At 40.1% G+C, this 16,709-nt stretch overlaps 1 protein-coding gene across 2 annotated transcripts in view; it reads right to left on the reverse strand.

Moving 5' to 3' along the window:
* The window catches only part of PRIM2 (DNA primase subunit 2), a 215,376-nt gene that overhangs the window by 9,648 nt on the left and 189,019 nt on the right, over window positions 1-16,709 (reverse strand). The window lies entirely within an intron of this gene.

Here is a 16,709-nt window from a genome sequence, read left to right on the forward strand (position 1 = left end):
CAGGAGCTGTTTAGGTCAGCATTAAACCACAGATGACAAGAGATAGTAAGAGATGTTTCTGACCCACCAACTGTGAATTTCAATAACCTGACCTTGACAACAAGATGAGAACAGATCCCAGTATTATGACTTTGACAGTTACTGTCAGGGTATCACACTGCAACGTCTCTTCCAAAATTGTAGATATAAATCTCGTAATCTAAATGGTTGGCGTGTGAAGCAATCAAGGATACTATTTAGATTTTTATTTTCCACGTTAGTAGTTTATACAGATAGAGCATAAAATACAGCTGTGCGCCCATCAGGGCGACTCAGAGTAAACCCTCCAGATGAGAATCTGTGGAGAGGGGACGCTTCTGCCTCCAATCAGATTTGTCCTTTCTTTGCCAGTTATTTCTAGTTAAGCTCAGCAGAATATGAGAGTGAATGGTCTATTCTGAAGCCCTGTTAGGAACACCATCCTATCTTTCGTAAATACAATTTGCTTTTCATTTCTACTCCGTGTAATCTCTTCAGAGCGCTGCAGACTCCTGTTCTTATCAGCAGAGTGCAAATCCAGTTGAAATTTGTAAGGTTTCATCACCTCTCTTGACAAATAAATAAAATGTGTATTTGGCCTATTTATAAAACGAAGTAAAATGCTGGCATGAAGAGAGAGCCTCAAATGAAGGAAAATGTAATTCTGGAGAAATGTTCATTTCTAGCCCGTTTCAAAAGACCAACCTTCCTACGACAAGAAGAAATGTACATGAACCCCCGCCACCCTCACTGCTGGATACAGCTCGCGCCATCTGACAGACGCACACGCAAGCCACAGCGCGGCACTGAGGAACCGGTGCCATGTAACATGGCAAGGTTATGCTTAACAAGAACTTTCTGATTGTCTTCTAGATTATATTTCTAAATTTCAGGTCACTTTTTTTTAATCCTACACATGAAAGACCGATGAAGCTGCCAGCCATTCACAGCACCCAGGATCCCGCCTGTCTGCCTACTTGGCCCGTCCACTTTTCTTGAATTATTAGAGCAAAAATGAGAAATAAACCAATTTTAAATGAATGACTATAAATGTTTAAAATGAAGGAAGACACAAAGCTTTTCAAGTAATTCTAGCATTCGGAGCTCATATTCGCCAATGTTTTTACACACAGATAATTCAATCGGTGTTGAGATGAACTTGCAATTACTTACTGGCAAACAGCAATGATACCAATATATGAAATCTGTGAATGACAATTCTGGAGATGCAAAGACTTCAAACATAAATTTATTTGTGTAGTTAATCTATTTTTTTAATTGAAATATATTTGATTTACAATGTTGTATCAGTTTTTGGTGCACAGCATGCTGATTCAATTATACATATACATATGTATATTCTTTTTCATTACAGGTTATTACAAGGTATTGAATATATATCGAATATATTACAAGGTATTGAATATATCCCCTGTACTACACAGTAGGTCTTTGTTGTTTATCTGTTTTATATACAGTAGTGTGTATCTCTTAAATCCCAAACTCCTAATTTTTTATCCCCCCACTTCCCCTTTAGTGACCATAGTTTGTTTTCTGTCTGAGTCTGTTTGCTTTGTAAATAATAAACTTAAATTTAAATGATGCCATAAACTACCTGAAGAGAAAATAAATTCACAGAAAAGCAAATATCTCAACTGTGTGATATATAATAAATTCCCTTTATGTAAAAACAAAATAAATCTAACATCTTATTCTATGTATATAAATTTCTTGTTTATATATATGATATATTTAAGTATCTTCCTTGCAAAGTAAATATGTATTTTATATACATACAACATAATATACATATATATTTGGGAAACATGCTATAAAGAAACACTTACAGGAAAGGTATTAATAAAAATACCTAATTGGGTGACATACACATATTTTTTAAATTATGGAAAATTGACATATAAGCCACAGAATGTGAGAAAAGCTGATATATCTTGAAATTTTAGATTCCATTAAAAAATTAAATTTAGGTGCATCACACAACAATCCCCACTCCACTCCACAGATGAGGCTCTTACCGAAAATCACTTACTTTTCCTCTGACTTTTAACTTCATCTTTCTGGAAAGAATTTTTAGTTGAAGCTTCCTTGCAAATCCATAAATAAATCATTTGCCCATCTATCCATAAGCAGGTTTACCAATCATGTCACACAGCACATACGTAAAGGCATAATGGGGGGAAAAGGCAATAAGGTGTTTTTCACTGTCTGGAAAAGCTATTCAGCGAGAGAGAGAAACTCGGGCCTAAGGAGAAGCGGGAAGGCCCCGAGCAGCAGCTAAAGGAGCAGGGAGACAGGGAGCGAGCCAGCAGGGGAGGCGGTGCAGTGGGACTGCTCTGAGGACACGGGGTCCCTTCAGAGATGAAGACACACATTCTCTTAAAATGGCGGGGGGGAGGGGGTCTGTCGAGAGAGGACCACTGAACTGTGGAAAGGATCAAAAATTGAAAGCTCATATGTGACTCAATGATCTTGTCCTTAAGAGAGAGATTTTCTCCTTAAAAAACAGACACATTTCAAAGTAAGTTAAAAAAATGTGAAACATTACTTTTTAAAAAATCCAACAACTAATAAAAATATATACTTTAATTTCACCTTATGATCGACATTACAGAGATACAGGAAAAGACAAAAAGAAAAGAGAAGGGTCTCATGGAAGCGTGGCTTCTCTCCGAGTGGGCGGGGCGGCCCTGCCGTGTTCTGTGACGGGGTGACTGTCATCTTCAGCCGGACACTCTGTCTGCGGTGCTGGCAGCAGACCAGGGGTGGGGTGGGAAGCGTGAGCCCATCCCCAGGCCCCAGGGAACAGAGGAGGGAGGCCTGGACCAGGAGCTGAAAGGCCTGCTGGTGAGAAGTGGGCAGACTTGAGACAGAAGCATTTCCCACCTAATGGCCATGAACTGTTCTTGAAAAACACCTGTTGTACGTGAACGTACTCAACCAGAGCCTGCTCCCCGGCGCTCTGGAGTAAAGCATCACCTACCACTCACCCCTCTTACCCCCGCCCCTACTGATTTCCTAAATAAAACTAATTGTGAAACTCAGTAAAATGCCAATATATATGAATCATCATATAAAATATATGCAAAATACCACAAGAACCACTTACTAGTCACTAAGCGATATGACTAACAGACGTTCTTCGTGCGGAACACACGAGGGGGTCACCTCAAGGCGCAGGTGCCCTGCTCTCTGCAGACGTCACAATTTTCACAAGTGACTCTCCTGCCCTACTGTTTGTCTGTAGGGCACAACTGGACACCATCTCTGTGCCTTCTTGAATGTTTTGATCTAAACATCCCTGGCAAACACTGTACTAAGACATCCTGCAGGTCTGTCTCCATTGAGGATGCTGCTGGTGCAATTTGCTGATGGGCAGGATGATTCCCATTGGGAAACACAAAGCTAAAAATCAAAGGAAAAGAAAGGAGAACTGAGGTCTGAGGAAGATGCTAAAATGCCGGGGCGCTGAGAAGGATGACCGCTGACTGTAAGGCTGCACGGGGATGGTTCTCCAGTGAGGGCTGAAACGCAGGTGCCCGTGATGACTGCCCCAGCCGTCCTCCCTGAAAGTCAGGGTCTTGGGAATAGTTGGTCTCCCTTAGATTTTAAATTTTTTGTGTAGGCATCAATCAGGTAACCTTTTTTAAAGAACTAAGTTTTAATAGAGGAGTCCACGTCCCTGGGCTGTGGACAGATATGCCTGACTTAGACATTGTGAACTTGACTGAGAGAGAGATCACGTTCCAGCAGAAGCAGTGCACTTGTCTTTGAAACAGAAATTCTTCTTTTATGTTTTCTCAAGAATGAAGAGATACTGGATGTGGATTTTGCAGTGTGTTAATTCTGAACTCACCTACCTAACCTGTTTTTTTTTTTTAATATGCTTTTAGGAGTGGGGGGAGTCTAGCCAGTTAGTTCATAACGTGCTTGTTTATATTTATATATTTTGTGTGTGTTAGTCATATGGCAAATATGATATCAAAATTTTTTTCAAAGAAAAACAATTCTGTGGAGAAGCCAGGGTTAAGGTGTGGTCAGGCAACAGTGGTTTCTGGACAGTGTGCATTCAGAGTCGAGCTTTGAGGGGGGCCGGTTCCCCAGCGGGGGGCTTGGGGGCAGGACTGGCCAGAATGAGGGCTGGAAACACAGCCTACACAGAGCTGGGAGGGATGTAAGGAGACAAGAGAAGATAAGTAGGAAGAGCAAAGAGCCAGGTGGGAGGAAACCGGGAACCCAGAGAAGTGTGGTCAGTGAGATGCAGCCCACGGCCTGTGACGGTCAGCGTGCGCCCACAGCTCGCCACTGCGCGTCACCAGCCCGAACCCCGTCCTCCAGTGTCCACGTCCTGTTCTGGAAGAACCAGAGCACACTACTGCTTCCTCCTAGACGCAGCATCAATGCCTAAAGAACAGTTCCTTCAGGGGGAAACCAACTCAACTGCCAGTTCTGGTGCATGGCTACAAGCATCCTAATTCTGCTTTAGAGAAAGACAAACAACTTGAACGTCGCAGCAAATAAAGGCTTATTTGAAAACACAAGCTTACTATTTAAAGTGAAAATTCCTATGATGATCTAAGAATATTGCTCAAGTGGCAATCTGAGTTTGGTTTTTAATGCCAATATTTCCGGACAGAAGTACAGAATGTCAAGCGTAACAATCCATTTATCGTTCTAATGTAATACATCTATAGCCAAGGGGCTAAGAAAATCAAGCAGAGGAGTGATATCAAACACCTATATTTTCTTAACCTATAGTCTTTAACTTCTTTCTCTCTAAATTTTAAACTACTTATCAGCTGATCAAAGTCCACCAAGAAGAACATCCGATTTTTTTTTTTAAAGCAATGCAGCTTGTCATCTTTACCAGAAAACATTCACCAGATTCATGTTTGCTGAGCTGGGTGAAAACCTTCTTTACACTTCATCTACTATTTCACCCTTATGGCAAATTACTGTTTTGTTTGAATCCTAATCAAGTGGCTAACCACGATATCCTTACATGGGGTGGGGGGGGCGCTGCAAAGGGAGCAAATAAGGCCATATTTTTCCCGTTTCACTGATGACTGATCAGAGCCAGCTGACAAATGTATGTGATACACAGCACTGATGAGCAACGCTGTATTTATACGGATACACATATACACCTACGTAAGATAGAAATACAGGCAACATTTTATAACTTCGAGCCACACTTCCCTCTCCCTCCCCAGTGCTCATGCTCCCTGTCATCTGCCTTTGTTTTGCTGCCTGCCGGTGAGGCCCAGATGACTGCCTGGCAGTGGAACACAGCCACCTGCCCGACCTTGGCCGCGGCGAGCAGAGCCCGCACAGCTAGGGCTGCTGCACTCGCCAACCAGACACGCGGCTCTAACTCAAGGTCATGTTTGGTTTTATTTCAGAGGAACAACAAGCTTATTTCTTCTTCAGGAAGCTCAACCTCTCAAGGGTAGACATCTGCTGGTATTTTTCAGCTCCATTTCTAGCCCCGCCTTCATTTCAAAGGGGAGAGAAGATGCAGTGGAGATGAAGTCTGGAACACTTTCACTTCCTTTTTTTTTTCTTTTTTTTTTTTTGCAGGGGTGGGGAGGTAATTGGGTTTACTTATTTAAATTTTTTTTTCCTCTGATGGAGGCACTGGGGATTGAACCCAGGACCTCGTGCATGCTAAGCACACACTCTACCACTTGAGCTATACCTCCCCCCAAGTCTGGAACACTTTTGATCTTATTACTTTGTTCCTGTTTCTCCCACACTCAGCAGAGCTTAGCGGCTGCCTCCTGACCACCCTGCTGTGACCTTCACCTACTGGTGGGTCAGGGCAAGTTCCCCGTCTTGAAGATGTACTTGCATTTGTTTAAACATTATATGCCAAGGATGTTTCTGACTCACTCTTCATTGTCTATAAACACAGTTATCCGATTGAATTGATTCTACCTCTGAAAGTCTTTAAAACCGTTTTTTTTCCTTGTCCATTGCTCAGGTCCTCATCACTCTCCTTTTATTGCAAAGTCTCTTGATTTATCCCTTCCTCACTTAAGACAACTTCCAAATTGCCACCCTTGTAACTTTTCTCAAGTCCAAGTCTAACCCCGGCTGGTTCCAAAGGCCATGACCATCAGGCCACAGTATCTCTCTCGGGACCTCCTCCCACCCCACCTGGCCACTGGGGTCCTCACTCTCTAGTTCAGCGTCTCCCACAGCAGGGGTCTTTGGAATTTTAGCTCACAAAACCTGAGTGATGACTCAGAGGGTTCTCCTGTCTGATGCATTATTTAACTGGGTTTAGTCCAGAATTCCCTACGCTTCTTTAGGGCAGGACTTATCTGGGTGGTGTTTCTCAACTAGTTTGTCTGCAGAATCTGTCTGCAGGGCCCTCCCAGGACCAGGGTTCCACAAAACACACCACCACCACCTTATCCAAACAGGCTCATCCCTGCCACCTTCTCCGAATCTCATTCTGTGCAGGTCTTGACACTTTAGTTTGTCTCTAGGGTCACAGTAACTGGAAGACAGTCCTCACTCGACTATGATGTACTGATCTTGGGTGGAGCCATTCCTCTTCCTGATGAGCCCGACGTCCCTGCGATGGGGACTCCTACCCCACTTTCCAACCCAGCTCAAATGTCACATCCCACGTGAAGAGCTCCCTGGAGTCACACCTCCCTCTCCTCAGCAGATTCTTCCCCTCTGACTACAACTAGCACTCAGAAGGAATTTTTAGACACTTACCACGCTGTATTATGGTTAATTACACTGTATTATGGTTAATTACGCCTTTGAACTCTGCCAGACTAAGAGCTCTAACACAGTTTCATAGTCATTTTTCTGTTCCCAGATTTGAACACACTGGAAATTCAGTAGCATGTACAGTGCTCAGGAAATGTTTACCGAGCCATAAAATAAACGTCTTTCCTTACTTCCATCCACCTGGAGAGATAGAAGGATATGGCCAGACCTCTCCCCACGGGTACTCATTGATTATAACTGCTTCCAGTGTCCTGTTTTTGGTTTTGTTTTTTTTTTTTTGCCTAATATAAAAGCAAACCACTTCAAAATCACTATGTCCTATGATCTTTATGGAAATGATGAAAAAGATTTATTCTAGTTTAATAATTATTTTCAAAGATCTTACTTATAAAGAGATGCATCATATCAGGCACACTATTGAAACAGAAACTTGAACTTCAATAAACTAAACTTAAAATCTGTCATTTAAAGGTTTTTTCCAAGGAATAGAGAATCAAGAGAGAAATAAATACATATATTTATATGTTTACATATAAACAGATACATAGCTTTACATACTAATAGATTTTTTATATATATTTAGAAACAGAAACTTTGTCTAACAAGAAATACATTGTAAATTGATGCTAACCACTTCCAAGAAGTCTGAAATGCCTTAATGCGAAGCAGACTAAGAATATGAAACACTAGCTTTATGAAAAAAAGATTAACTACTTAATTTTCTGGATACTTTGAGTATCCTTCTCCAAAAACGGGGGCAGGGCGGTCTCTGGGAGAATATTCTATAAAACTGATCATGAAAAAGAACTAAGGTAGTAGGAGAATGTTTTATATCCTGAGGTTAGCAGGCTGGATTTTATAGTATCATAAGTGACAGTACCGTATGTTACTGAAGGAAATTCCTCTATAGATACCAGCCATTTCTCAGGTAATGAATAAATAATAAAATAATTATAGAAAGACACTTAACTGTAAACAGAGTATTTCTTTTACTAAAGACTATGTTTTCCACTTTAATGCAACTTTAATGAAAGCAAACTTGAATCGCTTTGGCTAACAAATGACATCCGTTATTTGACTTTCAAAGTGATTCTTCTCTGAACCACCTTGAACAATATTAAATAATCTCTGAATGACCACTTATCTTCAGCCTATTAAATGATGTTAGATCGAGTTAGATGTTCAGTGATTTTTATGATAAAGCCAAAAATAGAACCACATCCTCCTGACACCAATTCTAATACTCGACTTCCCATCTTTTCCTTAATGCACTTCTAAGATTTACCAAGAACAATGTACACATTTTCAACTACACACGGAGAAAGCAAAGCTGAGTGCAGCAATTCCCCTAAATCAGAAGAGATGCTCGTGGAGGTGGAATGGTCAGAAAAGCTGCTCTTGAAAGCAGTGACTGTTCACAAAGTAATGGACAGGCTGATACCAACACCTATGATGAGCACTCCTTACCTAAAAACCACGGGTGTTCTGGGGAGTTCAGATTTATATGAACACTGAGTAAGGAGTCATTGAGATTTATCGTTGCCATAAAATCGTCTTGACACAGTGTTACTTTTAAGTCTTTTAAACTGTCCATTTTGAAAGATTTCTTCATTAAAAGGCATTCGCCAGTTTTAGATTTAATATGGTCACTAACTTCTTGAGAATTTCAGGACTGCGAAAAAGAGAGATTAACCAAACTCTCGAAAGTATAGTGAGCGTACATTTTTCCATATTTCAAGGTTTTAATATCACAATTAATTTTCTTGGAAGCACCAATTAGATTTGATTTTAAAGTGATCATTAATGGTTATGCTGAGAAAAACTCTTAAACATGTTTTCTTCCTCTCTTTAAAAAAAAACACTAAAATGAGAAATAAAAAAGACAGTTTAAACAATATTAGTACAGAAATACCTTTGTAAATAATGCATCATTTCAACCAAAAAACTTGAAAAATGAGTACCCTTATTCATACTCATTTATGGGTAAATATATAAAAGCAAATATTCGCTGTAACAGGTCAAATACAACTGGATGCTAGAAGCAAATATTAAAATATGATATGGAAATAGAACCTATTAACTCGAACACTCAATAGTCTCAACCTTTTAGAGCAATACACTCCAATGGAATTACAATGAGTAACATCTGTAATTTAAAAATTTCTACAGTTATAATTAAAAAGGTAAAAAGAAACATGACATTAATCTTAACAATCCATCTTATTTAAATATTGTTTATTACCACTTCTATGTGTAATCAATATAAAAATGTCATCATTAAGACCTTTTACAATGCATTTTCATACTAATTCTTTTCAAACTGGCATGTTTTACACTTAAAGCAGGCAGTGTGCTGGAGCTGACTCCAACCAGCTTGTGAGAGTTGACTGTGCACATCTCTTCCCAAGGCAGGGTCTATAATGTCACACTGGTAGTTTGACACCAGTCACAGTAGGAGCACTTACATAACAGATATCAGCAAATGACATAAATCAGGGCTTTTTTCCCCAGAGTGCTTGTTAACCAATACACCACTGATTTCAACACATCTCAGTGCGGACCACCCACACTTCATGTGCTAAACAGTCACTACATGTAGCTGGTGGCTTCTGCACTGGACGGTGCAGACCAGGCATACAGAGAGAGTCAGACTTCCAGAACTGGCAACTTGTTGTATTTGAAATGTCCAGTTTTCTAGAAATTATCACAAAGCATGGAAAGAAACAAGAAAGTAGGGTCCATTTACAGAAGAAATTAATACAAACTGTCCCCAGAGAAGCACAGGCCCTGGACTTACCAGACAAAGACTTTAAATCAGTTTTCTTAAATATCCTCAAAAAGCTAAACGAAATTACAGACCAAAAGCTAAAGGAAACTGGAAGAATGCTGTCTTAACAAACAGAAAATAGCAATAAAGAGAATAAGACTATAAAAAAAAAAAAGAACCAGAGAGAAATTCTGGAGCTGAAACTTGTAACTAAGATAAAAAAAAGACAGCCAATTTCAGCAGACAGAAAAAAGGATCAGCAAACTTGGAAGTAGGACTGTTGAGATCCAGTCTGAAGAGTAGAAAGAATAAAGGATGAAGAAACATGAATAGAGCCAAAGAGACACGTGGGACACCATCTGGTACACCAACAACTGCACGTGGGACACTGAGAAGGAATAGAGACAGAAAGGGGTACAGAGAATAGCTGAAGAAAAAATGGCTGGACATCTCTCACAGTTGATACAAGATGTACACCTACGCTTCCAAGTAGCTCAACAAACTCCTAGAAGGACCAACACGAACAGAACCACACAGAAACACATTATAAAAAAAACCACGGAGAGACAAAGACAAAAGAGAATTCTGGCAGGAGCAAGAGGAACTGCTCATCACACACACGAGAGCAGGAGTGCCAGCTGACCTCTCAGCAGAACCCACGGAGGCCGCAGAGCAGTGGGGTAACATATTCCACTCACAGAGCAAAACTGTCAACCAAGATTTGTATGTCTGACAAAACCATCCTTCAATAATGAAGGAGAAATTACCATATTCCCAGATAAACAAGAGCTGAAGGGAGCTGGTTGCTAGTAGATCTGCCCTACAAGAAATGCTAGAGAGAGTCTTTCAGGCAGAGGTGAAAGGTCACAGGTACTCAAAGCCACATGAAAATAAAGAACACTGGTACACGTAACTACACAGGGATATATAATAGCTAGCATTATTGCATTTTTGATATGTAAGTCCTCTTTTTCTTCCAATAAGATTTAAAAGACAAATGCATAAAACAATAATTATAAAGTGATGTTAATGGGCACACAATGTATAAAGCTGTAATCTGTGACAACAACACAAAGAGGGAGGGAAAGAACTATACAGAAGCAGGGTTTTTGTATCTTACAGAGGTTAGGTTCATATTAATCATCGTAAGTTTAAGAGGTTAACTGCAATCCCCAGGTTAATCATTAAGAAAACAATATATATATATATATATATATATATATATATATATACACACACACACAGAAAATGAAATGAAGAGAATCAAAAAGTACACTGCAAAAATGTCAATTGCAAAAGAAGGCAGGAATGGAGGAATTGAGGGACAAAAAAGATATAAGACATACAGGGGAAAAAAGGCAAATCCTTTTTTATCAGTAATTATTTTAAGTGTAAATAGATTAAACTCTCCCATCTCAGAGAGTGGAAAAAATGGACAAAGTTACATAACAAAACTCTCTGCTTTCTGCAAAAGACTCACTTTAGACCCAAAGACAAAAACAGGTTGAAAGTGAAAGAATGGAAAGATGTTCCATGAAAACAGTAACCGAAAGAGAGCTGGGATGGCTGTACTAACATCAGGCCATATAGGTCTTAAGTCAAAAAATGTTGCAAGAGACAAAAAAGGACACTATGCACTGATAAAAGGGTCAACGCGGGAAAGATGTAAAAATTATAAACACAAACACGCTGAAAAACAGAGACCCAGAATGTAGGAAGCAAAAACTGAAAGAGCTGAAGGTGGTAACAGTTCTATAGTCACAGCTGGAAACTGTATTCCCCACTTCAGTAAACAGGCAGAACAACTAGACAGACAAGCTACAAGGAACAACACTACAGCCAACTAAACAGACAAATACGCATTCTTCTCCAGTGCACAGGGAACATTCTCCAGGATGGACGTTAGCTAGGTGACAAAGTAAGTCTTAATACATTTAAAAACACTGAAATTCTAGAAGAAATCTTCTCTGACCCCAATGGTATAAAATAAGAAATTACAAAAAGAAAATTGGAAAATTAAAAAATATGTAACAATTAAACAACTCATTCATAAACAACCAATGGGTCAAGGAGAAGAAAACCAAAATGGAAATTGGGAAATACTCTGAGACAAGCGAAAACAAAAATAAAAGACACCAAACCTTATAGAATATAGAGTAAGCAGTGCTCATGGGGACATTTCTAGTCGTAAATACTACAGTAAAAAAGAAAAAGATCTCTCATCAATAACCTCACTTTATACTTTAGTAACTAGAAAAAGGAGAGCAAACTAAACCCAAAGCCAAAGGAAATAAAGATCAGAGTCGAGATAAACAAAATAGAGAAGGGAAATACAATAGAGAAAAAAAAATTTTTAAGTTGATTTTTTGAAAGAATCAACAAAACTGGTAAAGATTAACCAAGAAAAACAATGAGAGAAGACTCAAATGTCTAAAATCAGAAATGGAAGTAGAGACATTACGAAGGGCTTCACTGAAATGAAAGGGATTATAAAGGGAATACTGTGAGCAACTTCACACCAACAACCTCGATGAAATGGACAAATCCCTAAAAACATGTAAATTACCAAAACTGACATAGAAAAAAGAAGACATAAAAAAAGAGAAGACATAGAAAATCTGAACAAACCTGTTACAGGCAAAGAGAATGAGTGAGCATTTAAAACCTCCCAACAAGGAAGAGCCCAGGATAGACGGCTACCAAACACTTGAAGAATTAGTGCGAATGCTTCTCAAACTCTTCGAAAAAAAAGAGTCAACATTTCCTAACTCATTCTGTGAGGTCAGCAAAGCCAAACAAAGAAAATTACAGACCAATATCCTTTATGAATATAGGGTGGAAAAGATTCTCACCAAAATCCTGGCAAACCAAATCCAGCAGCACATTAAAAGTATCACAAACCATGACCAAGTGGGATTTATCCCAGTGATGCCAGGGTGGTCAACATATGAATATGAATCAATGTAATACACCACGTTAATAGAATGAAGGACAAAAGCCACAGGATCATTTCAGCTGAAAAACATCTGAAAACATCCAACACACTTTCATGACTAAACGCACACACAGAATAGAAGGAAACTTCCTTAACACAACAGGGCATTTACAAACAACCCATAGCCAACACCATACTCATGGTGAAAGACTGAAAGTCTTCCCCCTGAGATCAGGAGCAAGACGAGGACGCCTGCTTTCACCACTGCTGTTCCACAATGTAGGGAAGTCCTAGTCAGAGCAATCAGGCAAGACAGAAATGCATCCAAACAGAAACAAAAAGGCAAAACTACACCTACTCCCAGATGATGGGCGTGATGATGAGGGTCTGACAAGCACACAAATCCTAATGAATCCATTTAAAAAACTATTAAAACTAAAAACGGACTCACCACAGTTGCTGGATACAAGAACAAAACAGAAATCACCGGCAGTTCTAAAACTAGCAATCAGAAAAGGAAATGAGGAAAATGTTCCATTTACAACAGCATTCAAAAAAATAAAATACCTAAGAGTAAATTTATCTCAGGAGGTGAAAGACATGTATGCTGAAAACTGCAAAATGCTGTTGAATTAAAGACCTAAACAAACAGAAAGGAATCCCTTGTTCACAGATTGAACGATCATACTGTGCAGATTATCAGCACCACCCAAAGCAACACTACCCAATGCAATTCCTATGAAAGTTCCCATGGCTTTTTCTGCAGGTGGAAAAGTCAATCCTCAAGGTCATATGGAAATTGGAAGGGACTCCAAATGGCCAAAACGATATTGAAAAAGGAGAACAAAGTCGGAGAAGTCAAGCTTTCTGATTTCAAAACCTACTCCAATGCTAAAGTAATCCAAAAAGTGTCATATTGGCAAAAAGATAGACATATTGACCCAACATGGTAGAATCAAGAGTCCAGAAATAAACCCATATGCCTCCGTCCAACTAAGTTGTGACAAGGGTGTCAAACCATTCATTACGATGGTCTTTTCAGTAAATGGTGCTGGGACAACTGGCTATCCATGTGAAGCAGCATGAGGTTGGACCCCTATATATATATATTGACTGTTCCGTGTATAGAGCACAGGCAGAGTAGATATGATCTACCTGGGTTAATGTTTCATGTAAACATGAAAGATAAATGTGTATCCCCCTGTTGTTGGGCAGTAAGTTTTATAGACGTCATAGGTCAAAATGGTTGACAGTGTTGCCCAAGTCTTCTCAGTCCCTACTGATTCTCCGTCTCCTTGTTCCAGCAATTACTCAAAGAGGAGAGAAACTGCTGACGTCTCCAGTGTGACTGTGGGTGCGTCTCATCCTCTCTGTTTCTACTTCATGTATTTTAAGCTATGTTGTTGGGGTACAGACATCCAGGATTTTGGTGTCTTGCTGGTGACCTGATCTCCATGTTTGTCTCTTTTGGGGGAGGGATGAGGAATGAACGCAGGGCTGCCCATTCTCTCTGGCTTTATTCTGTTGTTCAGTTCCGGTCTTCCTAAGTTGGAAAACAAGCTCATTCAAAAAAGAATGATGAAATGTGATCCTATAAATATGCATTTTTTTAAAAAAAAGTAGGTAATGCCAGTTAAGTCACAATGATCGCTCTTTTGATCATCAAAATTCTGCTTATTAGAATCTAAGGATTTCTTAATGTTGAAAGTATCTTTTTCAAGTGGTTTTTCTCTGAAATATTTCAAGTAGCTCCACTGAGTTTTACCTTACATGCATTTAAACGATATTTTTCTTGACTTTCTTTCAACATTTAACACGTGCATGGAGTTTTTAAGATCTACTTTGCACTTATGCCAACCTGCAAACAAGCATTTATCAAACTGCTTTACATGGACTTTTCATTCATCAACTTTCTGCCCTTTAGAACATAGTCCCCCAGCTGCTTCACTCTACTGAGATCCACTCAATAAAGACATTAAATGAAAGCAAAACATTCCTTCCAGCTTGCCCACGTGCACTATACATCTGTGTCCACCTCAGACGAAAGGTTACAACGCAAGGCCAAAGGATGATGTGGAAATTACCATCAAGCTCCCGTTAAGTGAGGGATCTACTTGTGGGCTGAGCGTAGTAAGTGGAGAAATGCAATGGACTCAAAAGCTAAGAATGTACAAATGTCACTACCATTCGATTTTTAAAATTTCTTATCTATATGAGATGGGTGTTCACTTATCTGTACAGTCGTGTTGTAATGGAAAGGGATCTTAATTCTGCTTGGTTAGAGACGGATTATCTTCTTTTATATCTTTATGAAGCCCACCCTCACTGATGGGTTCTTCTCTTCTCTTCCTACAAACAGTCCGAGGCCTCCTCTAGCCTAAAACACACAAATAAACCACCCCACAGGCTTAAGCGAGTATCGCTGCCACCCCTTCACCAGCACGGTTTTTGAAACGTGCTCGGTGTCTGCAAACCCAATCCACTGTCTTTTCTTCGTTCGCCTGGTAAGTGACGGTGACTGTGCTCTGGCTGCCAGCACTATGCTGACTCCTCTCACCAGGTGGAAGCGGAGAAACCCCACAGCCCACTCACCACCACTTCTCAGTCCTGATCTCCAGCCTCTCTGCGACGGGGACCCTGTGGACCACACCCTCTTCTCAAAATTCTCTCTTCAGTTTTGCTAACACTCCAGTTTCCTAATGGACCTCCTCCCTCTCCTGTCCAGTCTGCATGGATTCCACTTCCTTCTACTGCCTGAAAAAGGGGAGGATGAGCCAAGACTGTGTTTTGAGTTGTGGCTTTGACTCCCTGCCCTGCCTCCCCGGTAGGTGCTCCCCACAGAAAACTCAAGATAGCACTTACAGAGACTGGACTTGAGAGAAAAATCCAGCCAGAAGGCCTGGCTTTAGTCTCTGGTTCCACTGACTTGATAGCTGTGCACCCGTGGGCAGGTAACATCCTACAACTCCATAAAAGTGAAGAGCTTTCTAATGTTCCTTTTTTTTTTTTTTTGGTAGGGGGAAGCTATTAGGTTTATTTATTTATTTATTTATTCTTGGAGGAGGTAATGGGGATTGAACCCAGGACCTCATGTACGCTAAGCACGTGCTCTACCACTGAGCTGCACCCTCTCCCGTTCCTTCTAAACTAACAGATCTACAATCCTAAACCGAAAGAATATTAAATTTCCAGTTGTAACGTCACTAGTGCACTACAAATCCTCATTCTGTGTGCCATTTAAATGTCCCAGCTCTAAACTCAATCTCTCAAACCAACAACTTCTTTTAAGCCGCCTACTCATGTTTATGTACTGGTGCCACCAATATCTTAAACTTGAAATCTAATAATCCTATGCACTCGCAGCATTTTATTCATGCTTTCTCTCTTCCTAATAACCTTTCCACCCTTGACTCACACTAATTCAAAAAGCGTCTCTTCCAGAAAGTGCTCTTTGGCCTTCCCATCTGACTACCACCCCCACCTTCTGAAGAACCAGCACATTCTGTATGTCCTCTCTCATGACACTTCCTTGGCATGTTTCCCTCCAGACTCTGGTTCTGTAGGAGTTGGGTATATGCCTGATCTTTCTCTGCCTCTGCAAACAGCACCTTGACACTGCCTTACCCAGAGGACCGAACAACCATAAGATATGAACTGAGTTAACTAAACGCAGTCTAAACTCTGGATACAGTAGAAGCAGCAGAGTTTCCTAGAGTAATTATTTTCTTTAAGAAAAAAATAAGGAAACATACCGACTTAGCTGTTCTGGCTCTAAAACAGATATTCTTAAGCTAAGGAAGTAAAAGGTCCTCTTAAACCCCTTCAACATCCAAGCCAATTCGCAGAGCACACTGGAGATGGCATCTTTGCGAGGTCATGTGCTTTTTATTTATAAAAAGATAGGCTCTTAAATATGTGGTTTTACATTCGAGCATTTCTTTTTTTTATCCAAGTTGTTTACAAGACAAAGCATCCTGATAAACTGCTGGACCGAATGAACTAGCGTCAGAGTGCAGATCTGACAGAGCCATGGGCGATGCTGGGACCCTGAGCGACACACGCGGCGCTGCCTCCCTTATTAACCCGCACGTGGCACAGAACGCGACTTTCCAAAAGGAAACACGATGTCATTACCTTTCAGCTTCACTGATAAGGTTCAATGCAGTCCTCCAAAAATTTATTGTTACATGTCCTCAATTGAGATAATAAAACAAATTGAGA

The sequence above is a fragment of the Vicugna pacos genome, chromosome 20 (assembly GCF_048564905.1).
Source record: "Vicugna pacos chromosome 20, VicPac4, whole genome shotgun sequence".
NCBI classification, from domain to species: Eukaryota; Metazoa; Chordata; class Mammalia; order Artiodactyla; family Camelidae; genus Vicugna; species Vicugna pacos.